The sequence below is a fragment of the Balaenoptera ricei genome, chromosome 3 (genome assembly GCF_028023285.1).
Source record: "Balaenoptera ricei isolate mBalRic1 chromosome 3, mBalRic1.hap2, whole genome shotgun sequence".
NCBI lineage: Eukaryota > Metazoa > Chordata > Mammalia > Artiodactyla > Balaenopteridae > Balaenoptera > Balaenoptera ricei.
The window spans coordinates 176,469,320-176,486,054 of NC_082641.1; the positions used below are offsets into that span (position 1 = coordinate 176,469,320).

General features: G+C 46.1%; 1 pseudogene; it reads left to right on the plus strand.

Moving 5' to 3' along the window:
• The first annotated feature begins 8,162 nt into the window (after positions 1-8,162).
• Positions 8,163-9,191, plus strand: LOC132364086 (large ribosomal subunit protein eL14-like; annotated as a pseudogene).
• The last annotated feature ends 7,544 nt before the right edge of the window (positions 9,192-16,735 follow it).

Genomic DNA, 16,735 nt, shown 5'->3' on the forward strand with positions numbered 1-16,735 from the left:
TCTCACCCTCTTCCCCCGCCCAGAACAGCGTCCAGCTCCTCTCTAATCCTGCTGCTTCCCCTCTACCCCCACCGCAGTGCCCTCCTGGCTCCACGCCTGTGTCCTCACCTGCCCAGAGTAGGTGCTCAGAGCACCCAGCTTACCTCCGCCACCGGTCTGGCCCTCTCAGCTCCCGGAGCCCCGGGCTAAGCGGTTTGAGTTCCATGGCCAGCTTGATGCCAGGCGCTGTGCTGAGAGGTTTACAGAAATGAACCTATGCAGCCCTGTCTGTGAAACAAGTGCAGTGAAAATTCCCATTTCACAGATGAGGACTCAAGCCCAGAGGGGTGCAGGAAGCTGCCCAAGGCCACACAGCCGCGGGGAGGAGTTGTCTTGGAAGCCAGCTCCTTCAGATCTCTTATTCTCTATCAGCTTTCTTTCCCTTTGCTGGGTGGGTGAGGGCACAGAGGACCCTCATCTTCCTTCACTCAGACTCTCCACTCACCCATTCCTCCAGGGCTGGTTCTCTCCTTCCCCCTTCATCTCTGTCCTCTGGGAGGTCAGGGCTGGCCTGGACCGCTGTCGGTGAGACAAGGGAAAGGACCCCCGTACCTACTGTGTGTGCACCACTCACCACTCACCCTTACCTTCCCGCTCACAGGAAGCCCTGGTTACTGACTCCTGCCTGGTCCTCCAACACCCTGAGAACACCTGAGAAGCTTGCTATTTCCCCTCATCCTCACCTGCATGTCCGCAAGGTCTGTGCAATTCAGCAAATAAAAACCCCTGAGCCCTGAGGTACTGGGACCAACCACCTGGTGCCTGGACTCAAATCAGGATGGTCCCGAGCAAAACGTGATGGTTGATCATCCTCCTGGGAGGGGAGATGATTTGCCCGCGGTGACATAGCCAGGACGGGAGCCCTCATTGCCGATACCCACCGATCGAAGACACCATCCCCTCTCTCGGATTTGATTAGGAGGAACTTGGGAGTCCTATTTTATTTTATTTCATTTGTTTTTTGGCTGCGCCGCTCAGCTTGCGGGATCCCGAGCAGGGATCGAACTCGGGCCCTCGGCAGTGAGAGCATGGAGCCCTAACCACTGGACCGCCAGGGGATTCCCAGGAGTACTATTTTAAAAGCGTTTTTCAAATAGGAGATGACAATCTCTGATTAAAACGTTTTCCCTTTGGGACTGTAAATATCTACCATTCAAAAGCTGCCCAAGGCTTTCCTATGACAGTCACATTTCTCCCACCATGTCTGTCTCCCAGGCCCCCAGCGGCTCAATTCATGGGTTCAGCTTCCTGAAACAGTCTCTGTGTAGAAACGAACATCTTCTTTTCTTTTCTTTCTTTATTTTGAAAGAATAACTTGCACGTTATTCATTCTTTTGCATCTTGATATTTTAAAATGGAGGTTAAAATAGACGTAACATAAAATTTACCATTTTAACCACTTTGAGTGTCCAGTTCAGTGGCATTAAGCGCATTTACTTTGTTGTACAACCATCCCCACCATCCATCTCCAGAACTTTCTCATCTTCCCAAACTGAAACTCTGTCCCCATTAAACACTCACTCCCCACCCCCTCCCCCAGCCCCTGGCCCCCACCATCTACTTTCTGTCTCTATGGATCTGACTCCTCTAGGGACCTCCTAGAGGTGGAATCAGACAGTATTTGTGCTTTGGTGTCTGGCTTACTTCACTGAGCATGATGTTGTCAAGGTTCTTCCGGGCTGTTCCATTGCATGGATGGACCACATTTTGTTTATCCATTCATCTGTTGGTGGACACTGGGGTTGCTTCCACCTTTTGGCTGTTGTAAAGTATGCTGCTATGAACATGGGTGTACAACTATCTGACTGAGTTCCTGCTTTCAAATCCTTTGGGTATAGACCCAGAAGAGGAATTGCTGGCTCACATGGTAATTCTATGTGAACTTTTTGAGGCACCTGAATCTTGTTTTTTAATTTAATACTTTTAGGAGTTCTTTGATATCAATACATAAAGAAGTCTCTTTTTTGTTGTTGTTGTTTTTGTTTTTTGGAAAGGGGGAGTGAGTGTTTTGTTTTTATTATTATTATGGAACAGCTTTAGAGATATAATTCACATGCTATCCAATTCCTCAATTTGCACTCTTCAAGTCGAGGGTTTTTACTGTAGCCACAGAGTTGGGCAGCTATCACCACCATGTTTTTTTTAAGGGAACAAGTCCCCTATCCATGGACAAGAGGTTTGCTTCTAATCGAAGTAACGGTGTAATGAGTAACCTGGAGCAGAGGTGATGATGAGTCAGGGTGAGTAGATCATCGTAAGTTCCTAGAAGTAGAATTGCTAGTCAGGGCATGTGGGAGGGTAGAATTTTGACAGCTGTTGCAGCAAGGCTCCCACCCTCCACAATGGCAGCACTATCTGACTTTGCTAATCTGAGAGGTTAAAAATCTTGTAGTTCTAATTTGCATTTTTATTATTTGGGGTGAGGCTGAGCATCTTCTCAGTCTTTTTTTTTTTTATAACATTTATTTATTTATTTTAATTTCTATTTTATTTTATTTTTTTTTAATTTTGGCTGCACTGGGTCTTCGTTGCTGCACGCGGGCTTTCTCTAGTTGCGGCGAGCGGGGGCTACTCTTCCTTGCGGTGCGCGGGCTTCTCATTGTGGTGGCTTCTCTTGTTGCGGAGCACAGGCTCCAGGCGCACGGGCTTCAGTAGTTGTGGCTCGCGGGCTCTAGGGCGCAGACTCAGTAGTTGTGGCACACGGGCTTAGTTGCTCCGCGGCATGTGGGGTCTTCCCGGACTAGGGCTCGAACCCGTGTCCCCTGCATCGGCAGGCGGATTCTTAACCACTGCGCCACCAGGGAAGTCCATCAGTCTTTAAAAGGTGGATCTCTATATTCTTTTCCTGGAAAAAATTTTTTTCTTTAGTTTTGTTTTGTTTTAGTTAGAGAGGCTTTAAAACTTATGATAAAATACACCTAGAAACTCTTTTTAATATTAAGGAAATTACTTATTCTCTGATATGAGCTGTAATATCCACACTCACCCTGGTTGCATTTTTTAAAATTTACTTTATTGAAATATAGTTGATTTACAATGTTGTATTAATTTCTGCTTTACAGCAAAGCGATTCAGTTATACGTATATATACATTCTTTTTTATATTCTTTTCCATTATGGTGTATCACAGGATATTGAATATAGTTCCCTGTGCTATACAGTAGAACCTTGTTGTTTATCCAGTCTCTATGTATTAGTTTGCATCTGCTAATCCCAAACTCCCAATCCATCCCTCCCCACCACCTTGGAAATCACAACTCTATTCTCTATGTCTGTGAGTCTGTTTCTGTCTCTTAGGTAAGTTCATTTGAGTCATATTTTAGATTCCACATATAAGTGATATCATATAATATTTGTCTTTCTCTGTCTGACTTACTTCACTTAGTATGAGAATCTCTAGGTCCATCCGTGTTGCGGCAAATGGCATTATTTCATTCTCTTTTATGGCTGAGTAGCATTCTATTATAAATATATCTGTACCCCCCCCCCAGTTGTATTTTTACCTTGTTTATAATGTTTTCTCCCCACAAGTCTATTTGGATTTTAGGAAGTTGGACTTATCCACCTTTTTCTTTTGTGGTTTTTATGTTTAATTTATTTTTCTTAGAAAGGCCTTACAGGGAATTCCCTGCAGTCCAGTGGTTAGGACTCGGCACTTTTACTGCCAAGGACACGGGTTCAATCCCTGGTCGGGGAACTAAGATCCCACATGCCTCGCAGCAGAGCCAAAAAAAAAAAAAAAAATGCCTTACCTACTCTCAAATTATTATTTTTAAAAAGTCCGCATGTGTTTTCTTCATAGTGCTTTTATGATCTGATTTTCCCCATGTAAAACTTTGATCCGTCAGGAATTTATGTTGAGGTGTGGTGTGAAGTAGGGATCCACGTTTGTGTTCCTAGTCGTCCCAAGAGCACTTGCATCATCCATCTCTTTAGATGCAGTTTTGGGGAGATCCCTAGAGCTGTCACATCTTCAAGGAGGGTAGTTTTGAAATGTGGAGAGGCATTAGAATTGTCACAATATGGAAACTGTTTCCTACTAAATTGATGATTTAGGAAATTGGTCCCCACTCAAACCTCCAAGTTTTTTCCCAGAACTGAGCCACACCCATGGAACATGACTTTTTGGGGGGATGGGGTGGGAATCAGTCATTCTCTGGTTGTGGGATATTATAAACATTCCACAAAAACACAATGCTAACACAATGCAAGTCGATTGCAAAATGATATGACAAATCTTGCAGCCTGGTGAGATTGCAATCGGTAGATGGAAGAGGCCGTAGGGAGGGACCAAAAATGCTGATAAGTCACTGACAGAGAAAGACTTGGTGCTCAGTCCAAGACATAATTAAACACGGAGAAGGGGGCCATTGGCAAAGACAGGATTGGCTTGCTCCAGGGAGAATGACTCAAACGCCAAATGAATCAGACCCTGAGACCTGTGTGTGGTTTTCCTGGGGCTGCGGTAACACACTATCATGAACTGGTTGGCTTAAAGACAGAAACATATTCTCTCATCGTTCTGAAAGTTCAAAATCCAAAAATCAAGGGACTTCCCTGGCGGTCCAGTGGTTAGGACTCTGTGCTTCCACTGCAGGGGGCACGGGTTCAATCCCCGGTCAGGGAACTAAGATCCTGCAAGTCTCACAGTGCGGCCAAAACAAACAAACAAACAAACAAAATCAAGGTGTTGGCAGGGACACGCTACCTCCGAAGGCTCTAGGGAAGAATCTTTCCTGCCTCTGCCAGGTTTCTGGTGGCTGCCGGCACTCCTAGGCTTGCAGCACTATCGCTCCAGTTTCTGCCTGTCTTCACTTCTCTGTGTGTGTGTTTTGCTGTATCCAAATTTCTCTTATAAGGACACCAGTCATTGGATTCAGGGCCCACACTACCCCAGGATGACCTTGATTACATCTGCAAAGACTCTTATTTCCAGGGACTTCCCTGGTGGTGCAGTAGTCAGGACTCCGTGCTCCTGATGCAGGGGGCCCAGGTTTGATCCCTGGTCAGGGAACTAGACCTCACATGCATGCCACAACTAAGAGTTTGCATGCCACAACTAAGGAGCCCACAAGCTGCAACTAAGGAGCCCACGAGCCGCAACTAAGACCCGGAGCAACCAAATAAATAAATAAATATTTTTTTAAAAGACCCTATTTCCAAATCAGGTCACGTTCACAGGTACTGGAGGTTAGGATTTCAACCTATCTTTTGGGGGGGGGGGACACAATTCAACTCACCATACCCTCCAAGTGTTTTTTTGTTTTGTTTTCTTTGTATGTGTGTGTGTGTGTCTGTTTCCCCCAAAATGACTCTTTCCATAATGCTATTGGAAGATTACATGTGAATTATTAAATACAAATTCATGGGGGGGAATGCCCCACCCTCCAAAAAAAAGCACCCAATGAATTTGTTTCAAGAATTAGCTGTAGATTCAGTTATAACCCACATCTTGTTCACTATAAAATGAATGAATTCCTTGTCATAATTTGGACTCTGTTTTGAAAGTTATGGTTCGTTCCAATCAACCCTTTTATTTCCTCGCTCTGGGGTTTTGGTGCCAGTGTTAATTGCAGGGGCTTTTCTCTGGGACCTGTGAGCTGAAGCTAATGAGGCCCCTTGGTAATTCCAGGTCAACGTGGTGGGTGGGTGTGTGTGTGTGGGGTGTGGGTGAGAACAGGATGTCCAGGATGTGGCTAGGAGGTCGGGATAAACTTCCCAAGGACTGAATGTCCCTCAGCTGAAGGGGCAGGTGGGCAGGGATGCAGAGGGCTGGGCAAGAGGGTGTTCCACTGAAAACAAAAGCCCAGTGTGACCCAAGGGGACAGCCTGGGGGAGGCTGTCCACTCAGGCTTGGGGGCCCTGGGGCTCAGACTTCCTGCAACCACAGTCGGTTTTCATAGGAGGGCATCATGCTCTGATTAGCAATCTGGAGGGTCACGGGGCTCAGCATGGGCAGTCCACGGAGAGAACAGAGTGAAAGGGGCCTGTTTTCTGAGATGAGGGTATCTGGATGCTGGAGGGACTGGGGAAAGGAAGGAGAGGGGGGTGGGAGGGAGATTGCAGGACAGGCCTTGACGGTGCACCTAGCACGATGTCCCTCTGTGGCCTGGTAGCCAGCTGGGTGTCCCTGAGTGGGGAGCGCAGGGCACCAGCAGGTTGGGAGGGAAGGGGCTGGATTGGACAGATGTCCAGGTGTCCGTGGGAGGCATGCACTGGAGATTCCTTGTGTCTGTCTGCGTGTCCCTGGTGTCAGCCCAGGGTAGAGGTGTGGGGTGGTAGGAGGCCCCGTGGCTGCCTGCCTCTGTGCGCGAGGGCAAGAGGAGGGGGGATGGGCCCCCAAACGGCAGGGACCACCCTCAGCACCCAGGCAAGGGAGGCCGCTGAGCAACTTTGCTGGACAGACGGGGCTGAAGGTCAGCAGGTGAAGGATCAATTCAGACCTTGAGCTTGGCCTCCAGAGCTTCCTGGGGCAGGAGCAGCGAGAGGAAAGAGAGGAAGACTGGGGAGGGGAAAATGGCATTTACTGATTACTTCTCAAATGCAGGGCTTGTCCTCCGTTTCTCGCTTATTCAAAATAATAACATTAGGGCTTCCCTGGTGGCGCAGTGGTTGAGAATCTGCCTGCCAATGCAGGGGACACGGGTTCGAGCCCTGGTCTGGGAAGATCCCACATGCCGCAGAGCAACTGGGCCCGTGAGCCACAATTATTGAGCCTGCGCGTCTGGAGCCTGTGCTCCGCAACAAGAGAGGCCGCGACGGTGAGAGGCCCGCGCACCGCGATGAAGAGTGGACCCCGCTTGCCACAACTAGAGAAAGCCCTCGTACAGAAACGAAGACCCAACACAGCCATAAATAAATAAAAATTTAAAAAATAATAATAATAACATTAGCCAGAAACCATCACGGGGCATTTACATGCCAGGCATTATTTTATTTTTTAAAATAAATTTATATATTTATTTTCGGCTGTGTTGCTGCGAGCAGGCTTCTCATTGCGGTGGTTTCTCTTGTTGCGGAGCACGGACGCTAGGCACGCAGGCTCAGTAGTTGTGGCTCACCGGCTCTAGAGCGCAGGCTCAGTAGTTGAGGTGCACGGGCTTAGCTGCTCCGCGGCATGTGGGATCTTCCCGGACCAGGGTTCGAACCCGTGTCCCCTGCATTGGCAGATGGATTCTTAACCACTGTGCCACCAGGGAAGCCCCAGTCATTATTTTAAATGAACTCATCTGATCCCTCAACAGCCCTGTGAGATGGGTACTCCTATGCTTTTGCAAGTGAGGAACCTGAGGCACAGAGAGGTTAGGGCACTTGCCCAAGGTCACACAGCCTGTGAATGGCTGAGCTGGGGCTGGAATCTGGGTGATGTGCTTCCGCTCTGCTGGCAGTGAGCCTGCCTGCTGTCTCTTCCGGTGAGGCTATGGGCTGAGAGGCAGGGGTAGCAGGAGACAGGCTGGGTTGAGTCTCCCAGGGGTCTGTGGGAGCACTGGTGGTGTGACCTGCTGGTGGGACTGACCTAAATTTACCTCCCTGGAAACTTCCCCACCCAACCCCACTTCCCCTTTTGCTGCGCTACAGAGTGGAGGTGGGGAATCCTCCGGAAATGGTGATGGGAGGAGGGAGCTGAGGGCTGGCCGGGCAGAGGAGGGGAGGGGACTGGGGCTGCAGGTAAAGAAGAGGGGCAGGGTTCAAGCTCGGGACCTTTGGGGTCCCTGCCTCACCCTTCCCCACTGGGGGAGGGGCAGTCGTTTTTCAAAGCCCAGGATTTCTCAGTTCTTCCCAGTCCAGGAGTGCCCTGGGCTGTCCCAGAGGGTAGGGACCTCCCTGGAGAAAAAGGTCCTGGGGTGAGCGGCCAAGCTTTTGTGTAGTACTCAATGCCTTCTCTTGTATTTTACAAATCGTGTGTGTGTGTGTGTGTGTGTGTGTGTGTGTTGACTAGAAGAAAATCATCTCTGGGGACTTCCCTGGTGGTCCAGTGGTTAGGATTCCGTGCTTCCACTTCAGGAGGCACGGGTTCGATCCCTGGTCAGGGAAGTAGGATCCCGAAAGCCTGGCAAAAAAGCGCGGCCAAAAAAACCAAAACAAACAAACAAACAAAACACAATTATGGGGTGGTCTTTCCTTTTTGCCGTATGCCGCCAGTATGGTGTTCAGGCGCTTCGTGGAGGTTGGCCGGGTGGCCTACGTCTCCTTTGGGCCTCATGCCGGGAGGCTGGTCGCGATTATAGATGTGATTGATCAGAACAGGGCTTTGGTGGATGGACCTTGCACTCAAGTAAGGAGACAGGCTATGCCTTTCAAATGCATGCAGCTCACTGACTTCATCCTCAAGTTCCCACACAGTGCCCGCCAGAAGTATGTCCGAGAAGCCTGGGAGAAGGCAGATATCAAGGCAAAGTGCGCAACCACAAGGTGGGCCAAGAAGATTGAAGCCGGAGAAAAGAAAGCCAAGATGACAGACTTTGATCGTTATAAAGTCATGAAGGCAAGGAAAATGAGGAACAGACTAATCAAGCTTGAAGTTAAGAAACTTCAAAAGGCAGCTCTCCTGAAGGTTTCTCCTAAGAAAGCACTTGCTGCTAAGGAGGCAGCTACGGCAGCTACTGCAAAGGTTCCAGCAAAAAAAGATGACCGCTACGGGTAAGAAGGCTCCAGCCCAGAAGGTTCCTGCCCAGAAAGCTGTAGGCCAGAAGGCAGCACCTCCTCCAAAATCTCAGAAGGGTCAGAAAGCTCCAGCCCATGGAGCTTCCCCGGTGGCGCAGTGGTTGGGAATCTGCCTGCCAATGCAGGGGACACGGGTTCGAGCCCTGGTCTGGGAGGATCCCACATGCCGCGGAGCGGCTGGGCCCGTGAGCCACAACTACTGAGCCTGCGCATCTGGAGCCTGTGCTCCGCAACGGGAGAGGCCGCGACAGTGAGAGGCCCGCGCACCGTGATGAAGAGTGGCCCCCACTCGCCGGAACTGGAGAAAGCCCTCGCACAGAAACGAAGACCCAACACAGCCAAAAAGGAATAAATTTAAAAAAAAAAAAATCCTTAAAAAAAAAAAGAAAGCTCCAGCCCAGAAAGCACCTGTTCCAAAGGCATCTGGCAAGAAAGCATGAGAGCATAAGAGGCTGTTATAAAGAGAATAAAGGTTCTTTTTGAAGGAAAAAAAAAAAAAAAATAGGGGTGGAATAGGGAGGGTGGGAGGGAGACGCAAGAGGGAGGAGATATGGGGATATATGTATATGTATAGCTGATTCACTTTGTTATAAAGCAGAAACTAACACATCATTGTAAAGCAATTATACTCCAATAAAGATGTTAAAAAAAAAGGCAAAGAAAAAACTGAAAAAAAAACCCAAAATCCCGAAAATTGTCTCTGATCCAAAAGCCTCCTGACCCCTAGTTATGAGCAGGGGGAGGCTTCTGGAGCAGCGGCATCAGAGCTGAACCCTGGAGGGCAAGAGTGTGTCGGGGCAGTCAGCCTGTCAGGCAGAGGACAATGCGTGCAAACACCTGGAGGTTTGAAGCAGCATGCTCTGAGATGCTCGTTAATGGTGCAAGGAGCAGAGAGGACAGGTAGATATGAGACTGCAAAAGAAGCAGAGCTGGCGCCAAGAAAGTCCTTAGAGGCTTGGATCTAGTCTTGGGAGCAATAGGGAGTCATGGAAGGGTTTAAAGCAGGAAGTGTGTCCTAGGAACTCCCCTGGCTGCTGTCTGGAGGACGGGCTGGGGAAGAGGGGAGAGGTAGGGGTAATCACCCAGGACAAAGTTGATAAGACCTGAATAGGGCAGAGGGGTGGAAGGAAGGAGGGGATTTTTAACTTTTAGAACCTTTTATTCAAATATAGCACACATGCCAAAAAGAAATGCACAGGTCACAAATGTACGTTGCAAAGTTTTCACAACATGAACATGTTTGTATAGCACCCTGATCGAGGACAGAACATTACCAGCCTTCTGAAGTCTCTGCTGTGTCTTCTTCTGTCACTCCCTCTGCCCGCTGCCCTCCCCCCACCCCTAGGGTAACCCCTAACTTGACTTTGAATAGCATAGAATCACTTTGCTTGTCATTTGGACTTTTTTTTTTTTTTGAGGTTGGGTGTTCAATTTTCTTTTATTTATTTATTTAAAAATTTTTTTATGGGAGTATAGTTGAATTACAATGTTGTGTTAGTTTCAGGTGTAAGGCAAAGTGAATCAGTTATACATACACATATATCCACTCTTTTTTAAGATTCTTTTCCCATAGAGGCTGGACTTTATGGCTTCTTTCAGGCAGCACTGGGTTGGTGAGTTTTCTCTCCCTTGTTCTGGGTGATAATTCTTGTTCATTGTTGTAGAGTTTCTCAACCACTACTAACATTTGAGTCTGAATGCTTCTTGTTGTGTCCCATGCATTGTAGGATGTTGACCAGCATCCCTGGCTTCTACACACGAGATGACTGTAACACGTGCCCCTCCCCCCAAGTTCTGACTACCAAAAATGTCTCTAGATGTGGCCAAATGTCCCACTAGGGGTAAAAATCACCCCGGGTTGAGAATCACTGCGATAGAGTATTCCATTTTGTGAAATCATCACAATTAATTGACATATCCTTTTGTTGGGCATTTAGATGGTTTCCAGTTTGGGGTTATTACAAGCAGAGGTGTTAGGAATATTCTCATAGGTTTTTCAGTGAAAGTAAGTCCACATTCCTTTGACTTTATCCCTAGAAGCCATAGAGTAGATGTTTATTCAGCTTTGTGGACCCTGCCAAACAGTTTTCCAAAGTGGTTGTGTCGTTTTACTCTCCCACCAGCAGTGTAGAAGCGTCACTTGGTATGGTCTTTCTCTACTTAGCCATTCTAGTAGGTGTCATGACATTTTGGTTTTAACTTGCATTTCCCTGATGACTCATGATGTCAAGCATCTTTTTACTTATTGGCCATTTGGAGATTACCTTTTGTGAAAGGCCCATTTTTCCTATGACATTTCTGCCTTTTTCTTGTTGATTTGTAAGAGCTCTTTATATATGCTGGACATATAGTGGCATCAAGGCCATCTTCACTCTAGTCCCTCTGGTCCCTTTGGCCACCTCCATCACACTGATGTGCCTGGCTGCATTGATCATCAGGTTACATTCTACTCTGGATCTACAGTGACATGATCTCTCTGACCACTGTGGGGGAGACACACTTGAAAGACACAAGTACCTAGAATAAAATCACTGCACTCCCAGCAGGCACAACCACTTCCATAATCTGTATTTACTTCCACAGACAGAGATGTATCCGGAAACAACACACGTGTGTGTTTAATTTATATAAATGGTATCACACTGTACTATCATCACACAACTTATTTTTTGTTTTTCACTCAGGAGTATTTTCTTTTAATTTTAAAATAATTAATTAATTAATTAGGCTGTGTTGGGTCTTTGTTGCTGTACGCAGGCTTTCTCTAGTTGTGGCGAGCGGGGGTTACTCTTCGTTGCAGTGCACGGGCTTCTCATTGCCGTGGCTTCTCTTGTTGCAGAGCATGGGCTCTAGGCATGTGGGCTTCAGTAGTTGTGGCACACAGGCTCAGTAGTCGTGGAGCATGGGCTTAGTTGCTCCGCAGCATGTGGGATCTTCCCGGACCAGGGTTCAAACCCATGTCCCCTGCATTGGCAGGTGGATTCTTAACCACTGTGCCACCAGGGAAGTCTCTCAGCAGTATCTTTTTGAGATCCATTTATGTAGAGACAGAGATGAAAGCAGATATTTTCCCTTTTCACTTGTGCATAATATTCCATCACAGGACTATTTTCCTTTCCATTTCTCTACTCCCCCACAGATGGACATTCCAGTGGCTTCTAACTTTTCACTCTTATGAACTTCAACAAAGTCCTTATAGCTGGTTCCTTGGTACTTCTCAGAAAGTTATTTCCTTTTAAAACCCACTCTCCACTTTTCCTGCTACCTCCACAAGAAATGGTTCCATTGATTGGCCATTTGGAAATGACCTTTTGTGAGGGGCCCATTTCCCCCTTGGGGTTTCTGCCTTTTTCTTGTTGATTTGTAGGAGCTCTTTATATACGCTGGACCATGGGTCCTTTGTCAGCTATATTTCTGGGGCAGATATTTTGGAGGAAGTTTTGGGAGGCATTCAGGAGATAAGGTCAACAGATCTAGGTGACTGATTGGAGGAAGGGAGAGGAAGGAGTAGAGGAAGATGTGCTAATTTCTGGCTAAGTGTCAGGGTGACTGAGGGGGCCGTTGCTGAGGTGGAATCATGGGAAGAGCCACAGGTGAATAAGGTGCTGGTGGATCTGAAGAGTCACTAGATTTTGACCTGGGGTCCCATGGACAAAGTGGGGCTCCAAAAGGAAGGGCCCCTGGGTGGGCTGCAGACCTCAGAAATCATTTGCAAGATATGCAGCCTTGTGCATTTTTCTGAGAATCTCTAGCTTGGAGCAGGTCCAGACATAACACCTTGATTCAGAGCCCCAAACACAACAGGGTCTTATGGGCCAACTGAGGACAGCTGAGGATCTGGCAACAGGATTTTCTTTCTTTGCATTAAAATTTTTTTAATTATTGTAAAGCAGAATTGACTTTTTCCTTTGTTATGTAGCTCTGTGCATATTAACATGTGTATAACCATCACCACAGTCAGGATATAGAACAGTTCCATCACTTGACAAAATTCCCTTGCACTGCCCCCTTTTATAAAAAATTAATTAATTAATTAATTTTTGGCTGCATTGGGTCTTCGTTGCTGCACACAGGCTTTCTCTAGTTGTGGCAAGCCGGGGCCACTCTTCATTGCGGTGTGCAGGCTTCTCATTGCAGTGGCTTCTCTTGTTGTGGAGCATGGGCTCTAGGGGTGCAGGCTTCAGTAGTTGTGACTCAAGGGCTCTAGGCGCAGACTCAGTAGTTGTGGCACACAGGCTCACTTGCTCTGTGGCATGTGGGATCTTCCCAGACCAGAGCTCGAACCCATGTCCCCTGCATTGGCGGGCAGATCCTTAACCACTGCGCCACCAGGGAAGTCCTGCACTGCCCCTTTGTAACCTCAGCCTTCCTTTCTCCCCTGTTTCCCTGGCAACCTCTGATCTGTTCTCTGGCACTAGAGTTTAGTCTTTCTGAGACTGTTGTATAAATGGAATCGCACAGTGTGTAGCTTTTCGAGACTGGTATAAGGGCGACAGGATTTTATTTTATTTATACATATTTTATTGAAGCATAATTGATTTACAATGTCATGTTAGTTTCAGGTGTACAGCAAAGTGATTCAGTTATACATATATATATATACACATATATATTCTTTTTCAGGTTCTTTTCCCTTGTGGTTTATTACAAGTTACTGAATATAGTTTCCAGGATTTTATTTATTTATTTATTTGTTTGTTTGTTTGTTTAGTTTTGGCTGCGTTGGGTCTTCCTTGCTGCACGGGCTTTCTTTAGTTGCGGTGAGCAGGGGCTGCTCTTCGTTGCGGTGCACAGGCTTCTCATTGTGGTGGCTTCTCTTGTTGCGGAGCACGGGCTCTAGGTGCATGGGCTTCAGTAGTTGTGGCATGCAGGCTCAGTAGTTGTGGCTCGTGGGCTCTAGAGCGCAGGCTCAGTAGTTGTGGCACATGGGCCTAGTTGCTCAGGGGCATGTGGGATCTTCCCGGACCAGGGCTCGAACCTGTGTCCCCTGCATTGGCAGGTGGGTTCTTAACCACTGCGCCACCAGGGAAGCCCCCTAGGATTTTATTTTTTTTAATAGACTTTATTTATTAGAGCAATCGTAGGTTCACTGCAAAACTGAGTAGGAAGTACAGGTAGTTCCCATATACTCCCTGTACCCAGCCCCACACGACCAGCCTCCCCCACTATCAACATGGCACTGAAGAAGTGCCTTTGTTACAATCAATGAACCTACATTGACACATCATAACCATCCCAAGTTCCTAGTTGACTTTAGGGTTCACTCTTGGCATTGTTCATTCTATGGGTACAAATGTATAATGACATGCACCCACCATTATAGCATCATACAGAATAGTTCCACTGCCCTAAAAATCCCCTGCACTCCACTTATTCATTCCCTCCTTACCCCTCAACCTCTGGTAACCACTGATCTTTTCACTCTTTCTATTGTTTTGCCTTTTCTACGTCATAGATTTAGAATGGTGCAGAATGTAGCCTTTTCAGATTGGCTTCTTTTACTTTTAAGGTTCCTCCATGTCTTGTCCTTTTTTTTCCCCATGGTATGTCTCTTCTTTAATTTTTTCAACAATATTTTGCAGTTTTCAGAATGTAAGTTTTGTACTTCTTTTGTTAAATTTACTCCTAAATATTTTATTTTTTCCATTATATTGTAAATCGAATTATTTAAAAAATTTCTTTCTCCTATAAATATAATTAATCCTTCCATGTCTTTTCATAGCTTGGTAGTTCATTTCTTTTTCATGATGAACAATATTTCCTTGTCTGGATATACCACAGTTTATTTATCCACTCACCTACTGAAGGACATCTTGGTTGCTTCTACATTTTGGCAATTATGAATAAGCCTGCAAACATCCGTGTGCAGGTTTTGTGTGGACAGAGCTTTCAACTCACTTGGGTAAATATCAAGGATGGTGACTGTTGGATCATATAGTAAGAGTATGTTTAGTTTTATAAAGACCTGCCAAACCATCTTCCAAAGTGGCTGGACCATTTTGCCTTCCCACCAGCACTGAGTGAGAATTCCTGGTGCTTCACAGGGATTGGGATTATTTTTTTTCTTTTTGGCCGTGCTGTTCAGCACGTGGGATCTTAGTTCCCCGACCAGGGATCCAACCCGTGCCGCCTTGCAGTGGAAGCACAGAGTCTTAACCACTGGACTGCCAGGAAAGTCCTGGCAATGGGATTTTTAATCACAGAAAAATCTAGAAAAAAATATTGGGTTCCACCTGCATGCATCGTTTTTTCTTAGAATACTGTATGAAAACACTTTCCATATTGTTAAAAAAATCTGTCATTAGAATAATCTTTCCATATACTTAAAAGCATTAAACACATTTTTAATGACTGCCTAGCCAATTTGATCATGTTATTATACTGCAGTTTACTTAACTGTGCTCTGTAAGCTTTGTGCTAAGTGAATATTAAAATAATGCTACCAGGGGGTGGGGGAGGAATGGATTGGGAGTTTGGGATTAGCAGATGCAAACTAATACATAGAGAATGGATAAACAACAAGATTCTACTGTATAGCACAGGGAACTACATTCAGTATCCTGTGATAAACCATAATGGAAAAGAATATGAAAAAGAATATATATTTATATATATATATATATATCTGAATCACTTTGCTGTATAGCACAAATTAACACAACATTGTAAATCAACTGTACTTCAATAAAATAAATTAAAAAAAAAAACGCTACCATGAGTATGGTTATGTGTAAATATTTGCCTACTTCTCGTATTTCTTCAGGATGAATTCTCAGAAGTGGAAATACTGGCTTGAAAAAGACAAACACTTTATGATTCTTGGTTCATGTTGCCAAATGCTCTCCAGAAGGCTGTCATTTATACTGAAAGCTGCAAGCCAAAGCAATATTCTGCAATTTTTTTTAAAAAGTCACGGTTTAAACAGACAAAAAGATGTTGCATTTTTAATCAGCAATGAGTATCTTTGAGAATTCCCAAAGTTGACTGTCTTTTCCCTGGTGTATCAGCACTGCTGGTTGGCTTGTTTCACCAGGATACTTGTGATTTCTCTGTTCATCTTCTCCATCTCTTGGTTGGACGATTCATCAAAATCGATTCGTATAAGCTCTTTACATTTTATTTTATTTTATTTTTTAATATGTTTGGTTATATACTAAATATTTTTTTCTTTTATTTATTTATTTGGCTGTGTCGGGTCTTAGTTGCGGCATGTGGGATCTTTCGTTGTGGCGTGGGCTCTTCTTTGTGGCGTGTGGGCTTCTCTCTAGTTGTGGCGTGCAGGCTCAGTAGTTGTGCTGCGCAGGCTCTCTAGTTGTGGCACACAGGCTCCAGAGCGCGCGGGCTCAGTAGTTGCGGCGTGGGGGCTTAGTTGCCCTGTGGCATGTGGGATCTTAGTTCCCCGACCAGGGATAAAACCCGTGTCCCCTGCACTGGAAGGCAAATCCTCTCTTTTCTTTTTTTATAAATGTATTTATTTATTTAATTTTGGCTGTGTTGGGTCTTCGTTGCTGTGCGCGGGTTTTCTCTAGTTGCACTGAGCAGGGGCTACTCTTCGTTGCGGTGTGTGGGCTTCTCATTGCAGTGGCTTCTCTTGTTGCGGAGCACAGGCTCTAGGCACGTGGGCTTCAGTAGTTGTGGCATGCAGGCTCAGTAGTTGCGGCACACAGGCTTAGTTGCTCTGAGGCATGTGGGATCTTTCCGGACCAGGGATCGAACCCGTGTCCCCTGCATTGGCAGGCACATTCTTAACCACTGTACCACCAGGGAAGTCCCTGCAAGGCAAATTCTTAACCACTGGACCAGCAGGGAAGTCCCAAGCTCTTTACATTTTAAAGAGAGATAACCCAGTACATTCCTTTCCCATTTCTCGCACTACTCTATTTCTGCCTTGCAAACCAGTTCATCTGTACCACTTTGCTAGATTCCACATATATGGGTTAATATATGATATTTGTTTTTCTCTTTCTGACTTACTTCACTCTGTATGACAGTCTCTAGGTCCATTCACGTCTCTACAAATGACCCAATTTCA